We start from the raw sequence: 7,137 nt of genomic DNA on the forward strand, positions 1-7,137 counted from the left end.
AATTCCAAGGAACCCATGAAACAAAGAAGAAATCAAAAGAAAAATTAAAGTATTTTGAAGTGAATTAAAGGGAAAACACAACACACCAAAACATGTAGGATATTGCTGCCAAAGTAGTGCTTGGTGGGACATTTATAGTACCAAATGCCTCGGTTAAAGAAGAAGTCTCATAAATTTTCTCAGCTTCCACCTTAGGAAACTAGAAAAATAAGAGCAGATGATACCTAAAATAAACAAAAGAAAAATAATAAAGAAGAGAATAGAAAGGAATGAAATAGAAAACAAAGACAAGAAAAGTCAAGGAAGCCAACAGTGGATTCTTTGAAGAAAACAATGAAAGTGATCTACTTCTAGGGGCACCTGGGTGGCTCATTTGGTTAAGCATCCCACTTTGGCTCAGGTCATGATCTTGTCATTAGTGAGTTTGAGCCCTGAGTCCGTGTTGTGGGTCTCTGTGCTGACAGCGTGGAGCCTGGAGCCTGCTGAGGATTCTATGTCTCCCTCTCTCTGCCCCTCCCCTTCTTGCATGCTCTCTCTCTGTTTCTCTCTCTCAAAAATAAATAATCATTAAAAAAAAAGTGATCAATTTCTAGGCAGAGTGATCAAGAAAAAAAAGGGGGGGGGGCAAGACACAAGTTACCAATATCAGGAATCAGGAAATCACAATAGGTCTTAACAGCTGGGTAAAGGGGCACCTGGGTGGTTCAGTCTGGTTAGGCGTCCAACTCTTGATTTCAGCTCAGCTCACAGTTTATAAGTTTGAGCCCATCATCTGGCTCTGTGCTGACAGTGTAGAGTCTGCTTGGCATTCTCTCTTTCCCTCTTTCTCTGCCCCTCCCCTGCAAGCTCGTTCACTCTGTCTCTCTCAAAATGAATAAATAAACTTAAACAAACAAAGTTAAAAAAAATAAATAAAGGATAGAAAACTATTACAAACAACTTTAGGTCAATAAATTTAACAACATAGATGAAATGGAACAATTCCTTGAAAAATGCAAATTACTGAAGCCCTCTCAAGAGGAGTAGATTATTTGAATAGTCTTATATCTATGAAAGAAATTGAATGTGTATTCAGTGTAGTTAAAAACATTTCCACAAAGAAAATCCCAGGCCCAGGAGGCTTCATGGTGAATTCTCCTAAACATTCAAGACTACATGAATACTTCCAGAAAATTGAAGAGAACAGAATACTTCTTGATTCATGAGAACTGAGACCAGACTTACTATGAGAGCAGAATAACTAGGATACCAGTACGAGAAGAAAACTACAGACATATTTCTGTCATTAACACATACAAAAAGTCCTAAACAAAATTTTAGCAAGTCAAATTCAACAACATACAAAAAGCATACATTGTGACCATTGTGACCAATGGAGTTTATCCTAGGAGTAAGATTGCTTTAACATTTGAAAATCAATCAATAAAAATCAGCATATTAACAAACTAAAAAAGAAAATCATGTCTATTTCATTAGATACATAAACAGAATTGAACAAAATCCAACATCCATTCCTGATAAAAGCTCTCAGCAAACTAGGAATAGAAAGGACCTACTTCAACATGAAAAAGACTATCCGTGAAAAATCTAGAGCTAACATCAGACTTAATGTTCCTTCTAAAATCAGGAACAAGGAAATGATATCTGTTTTCATCATTTCTACTTAACAGTATATTGAAGGTATTAGCCAGTGCAACTGACAAGAGGAAGCAAAGGCATCCAGATTAGAATGGAAGAACTAAAACTGTTTTTTTTGGCAGATGACATGCAGAAAATCTTATGGATTCTACAAATAGGATACTAAATGTGACTTTGCCAAAGTGGCAGAACATAAGACACTCAATTATATTTTAATATGTTAAATAACATGTATTATATACTTGTATCTTAATTTTATTTCTATGCACTATTGATGAACAATTAGAAATTGATATAAATAATATTTATATAGCATAAAAATATAAAATACATAGGGATAAATCTGACAAAAGATTCCTATTTGCTGGAATCTGCAAAATATTACTAAATGAGTTAAAGACCTAAAGAAATGAAGAGGTGTACCCTTCATATATGTTATGATAGGAATACTAAATATTATGAAAATGTCAATTGTCCCCACTTGAATCTATAGATTCAGTGAAATCTCAGTAAAATCAATAAAAAATCTTAGCACATCTTTTTATAGAAATTAATGAGTTGATCTTAAACTTCATATGGAAATGCAAAGAATATAGAATCGCCAAGACAATTTTGAAAAAAAGCAAAACAAAAATGAAGTTCATGGGCTAATATGACCTTTGTTCAAGGTTTATTTTAGAACTGCAGTAATCAAGATCATGTGATCTTGGGATAAAGACAGGTGAATAAATCAATGTAACACAGTAGGAAGTCCAGAAATACACCCACACTTTTAAGACAATTGATTTTTTTATTTTTTATTTTTATTTTTGGCTATTTATTTATTATATTTTTATTTAATTTATTTTTTAAATTTACATCCAAGTTAGTTAGTATATAGTGCAACAATGATTTCAGGAGTAGATTCCTTAATGCTCCTTACACATTTAGCCCATCCCCCCTCCCACAACCCTTCCAGTAACCCTCTGTTTGTTCTCCATATTTATTTTTTTTTTAAATTTTTTTTTCAACGTTTTTTATTTATTTTTGGGACAGAGAGAGACAGAGCATGAACGGGGGAGGGGCAGAGAGAGAGGGAGACACAGAATCGGAAACAGGCTCCAGGCTCCGAGCCATCAGCCCAGAGCCCGACGCGGGGCTCGAACTCACGGACTGCGAGATTGTGACCTGGCTGAAGTCGGACGCTTAACCGACTGCGCCACCCAGGCACCCCCTGTTCTCCATATTTAAGAGTCTCTTATGTTTTGTCCCCCTCCCTGTTTTTATATTATTTATGTTTCCCTTCCCTTACATTCATCTGTTTTGTCTCTTAAAGTCCTCATAGGAGTGAAGTCATATGATATTTGTCTTTCTCTGACTGACTAATTTCACTTAGCATAATACCCTCCAGTTCCATCCACGTAGTTGCAAATGGCAAGATTTTATTCTTTTTGATTGCTGAGTAATACTCCATTGTGTGTGTGTGTGTGTGTGTGTGTGTGTGTGTGTATACACATATACATATACATACATATATATGTATATGTGTGTGTGTGTATATATATGTGTGTGTGTGTGTGTGTATACACACACCACATCTTCTTCATCCATTTATCCATCAATGGACATTTGGGCTCTTTCCATACTTTGGCTATTGTTGATAGTGCTGCTATAAACATTGGGGTGCTTGTGTCCCTTCAAAACAGCACACCTGTATCCCGTGGATAAATACCTAGTAGTGCAATTGCTGGTTCGTAGGGTAGTTCTATTTTTAGTTTTTTGAGGAACCTCCATACTGTTTTCCAGAGTGGCTGCACCAGTTTGCAGTCCCACAAGCAGTGCAAAAGAGATCCTCTTTCTCCACATCTTCACCAACATCTGTTGTTGCCTGAGTTGTGAATGTTAGCCATCTGACAGGTATGCAGTGGTATTTCATTGTGGTTTTGATTTGTATTTTCCGGATGATGAGTGATGTTGAGCATTTTTTCATGTATCAGTTGGCCATCTGGATGTCTTCTTTGGAGAAGTGTCTATTCATGTAAGGCAGTTGATTTTTGACAAAGATGCAAAGGCAATTCAGTGGTGAAAAATATTTTAAAGAAATGTTTCTGGAATAACTGGATCTCTATATGTAAAAAAATAAAACTTTCATCAAAACTTCATACCACATATAAAAATTAACTCAAGATAGATTCTAGATCTTATGTAAAACCTAAAATTATAAAATTGCTAGAAGAAAATATACATGAAAATCTTTGTGACTGTGGCTTAGGCAAAGGTTTCATGCATATGAAAACAATATATGGAAACAATATCAAAAAAACTTGATAAATTGGACTTCATTAAAATTAAAAACTTATGCTTTTCAAAGACACTATAAGAGAATGAAAAAAGAAACCAAAGACTCAGAGAAAATATCTGCAAAGCATACATCTGATAAAAGGTACCTAAACCAATTTAAAAACAGGTAAAAGGGCATTCACTTTCAAAGGCTCCCTCTCTGCAAAGAGAGCTTTCATACTATTCTTTCTAATTTTATACTCTAATAAACTTTGCCTGCTGCTCATTTAAAACAATAAAAAAATAAAAATGGGTAAAATATTTGAACAGAGACATTACCAAAAATATATACAGATAGCAAATAAACCCATTAAAAGATGCTCAACATCATTATTCATTAAGGAAACGCAAATTAAACCGCAGTGAATACCACCACACACCTTTTGGAATGGTTAAAATGAAAAAGACTGACCACAGCAAGAGTTGATGAGGCTGTGGGGTGCCTTAGTGGCTCAGTTGGTTGAGCATCTGACTCTTGAATTTGGCTCAGGTCATTATCCCAGGGTCATAGGATCAAGCCCCATTGAGCCCCACGACGGACTCCACGCTGAGCATGGAGCCTGGTTAAGATTCTCTCTTCCTCTCCCTCTGCCCCTCTCCCCTATCTCGTGAGTGGACATGCTCTCTCTCTCTCTCAAAAAAAAAAACAACAAAAAAAACCAAACAACAACAACAACAAAAACAAAGTTGATGAGGAAGCAGAGGAACCAGAACTGATATATGTAAAATGGGAATGTAAATGAGTACAACTACTTTGGCAGCTGGCTTAGCAGTTTTAAAAATATTAAACCTATTCTTACCATATGATCTGGTCATTTTGCTTCTAGGTGTTTACCCAAGAGAAAAGAGAGCTTGTGTATATACATAGCCTTCTACATGAATGTTCTTGGCAGCTTTATTTATAATAGCCCCAAACTAGAAACAGTCCAGATATCCCTCAACAGGTGAATAGATAATTGTGTTACATCTATGCAGTGGAAAACTACTTAGAAATAAAAGGAAATGAAAAGTACAACACAGATGAATCTCAAAATAGTTATGCCAAGTGAAAGAAGTGAGACATAAACACTACTACTTATGTAAAATTCTAGGAAGTGAAAAGAAATTTAAAGTGATACAATAAGATCCATGGTTGACTGGGGTTGAGGGAGGTAGGGCTAGTGAGGGATAGGAATAGAGAATACAAATAAGAATGAGGAAAAATTATGGTGGTATCGCATGCCTACATACCTATGTTAAAACCTGCCAAATTGAATTGTACACTTACATATGATGGGTTTCTTGTATTGTATGGCAATAATTCCTAAATAAAGCATTTTCCCCCCAGAAGTGCTTTATTCATATATTATTTTTCAACCAGTAATGGATTGTGATTGTGATAAAAAATCCTTAGAATATATTTTTGAGCTAATTTTTATATGTAAAATGGTAGTTTGGAAGGCACAAAAGTTTATGAGACCTTTTTCCCCCCAATGTTTCCCTTTGAGTGAAATACTGCATTCTTAGTATGCAATTATCTTTTGGTTATTATCCATGGAGTGTTAGCCTACTGTTCTGGACCAACAACAAATTTCAAAATCTTTTTTCTTTCAATGTTATATAAATAATAGTGATAAACACTTTCCAATGTTCACTTTGACAGAATGTGAAGACACCTGAAATTGCCTCATTATCTTCTCTGACTTGTCTCCTTTCACATCCCCAGCGGGCAGTGTGCATGTCACAGAATTCTAAAAAAGCAAGCACATTGAGGTGGTATCTGGGCTGTTTGGATTCCTGGCAGTCCCATGACATTTTCATTCACACACAAGGGGGGCTTTTAGAAAGAAACTGCAGATTTGTTTCCTGTGAAATAATTTTTTTCTTTGATGCAAATAATATGACATTTTCCAAAGCCCAGGATGCAAAACATGAATGATGAGTCTTTGAGAGCCCTGGATATTCTGAGTAGCAGAGATTGATAACATTTGTCTTTGAGGGATAATGAAAATTTGGGACTTTTTCCTCCCTGGTTTCCACTTTCAGGTTAAAGATAAGTCCAGAGATTGAATTTTCATTTAAAGATTGTTCACAACTTTCTTAACCAGTGCATGTGGGTCCTAAAGGAGTGAAATCAACCTCTTCACAACGTGTTTTGCATGCATTCTAATCTGGTCTCCGACAATTTCTGGTTGCTCTAATTTCAGCTGAAGTATATGGTAGCTGACATAGAATCTAAAATAATTTTATTAATCATTTTGTTGCATTTCAAGAATGCAGGCATTAAGAAGTTCTCTAAAGGTGTAACAGGGTAATAGATATATAGACATCAATGAACATTACTTTTGTTTTTCTCTCCCTTTATTCAATCATAGATTTTATGGCTCATTGGGGCACCTGGGTGGCTCAGTCAGTTGAGTGTCCGACTTCGGCTCAGGTCATGATCTCACAATTCGTAGGTTCGAGCCCCACATCAGGCTCTGTGCTGACCGCTTGCTCAGAGCCTGGAGCCTGCTTCAGATTCTCTCTCTCCTTCTCTCTCTGCCCCTCCCCAGCTCACACTTTGTCTCACTCTGTTTCTCAAAAATAAATGAATGTAAAAAAATTTTTTTAAAGATATTATAGCTCATAATAAGAACATGTGACTGATATTTCTAGTTAGAGCCAATTGAGGCATATAGTTTGTCACTTTCTAAGACAGCTATTAAATGTCTCTGCATTTCAGCCCTGAGTGCATTAGCCCTTGGCTCAACTGACATCTTAACATTTGTTCAGTTTTAATTTTTTTCCAGAATTAGAGTTCAGATTATATAAGCTAAGAACTCACACAATACTCATTAAATTATTTCACATTGAAAAATTATACAAATGTATGTGTGTATATTGTGTGTGTATATGTTTTAAAACAATTGCTTTCATAGAAATCTATAAAAAATGCAACATAAATTTTATCAATTATATTCTGTACCCTATTTTTCAAGTCATAAAACATTTGGCAATCTGATATTCATATATTTTGCTTTATTTTTACTTTTGGCTAGAATGATTCAGGTATTTGAAATATTTGTGGCTCTTTTCTTTTAAATTTCAAAACACTTCAAAACATTTACTTTGAAAATGATCAGAGTTTAGTTCTACAGATAAGAGAAAAAGGACCAAACTAATAATTACCTAAAGTTAGATAAAAATTCAAATTATATA

Source organism: Panthera leo, chromosome B3 (genome assembly GCF_018350215.1).
Source record: "Panthera leo isolate Ple1 chromosome B3, P.leo_Ple1_pat1.1, whole genome shotgun sequence".
Classification (NCBI taxonomy): Eukaryota; Metazoa; Chordata; class Mammalia; order Carnivora; family Felidae; genus Panthera; species Panthera leo.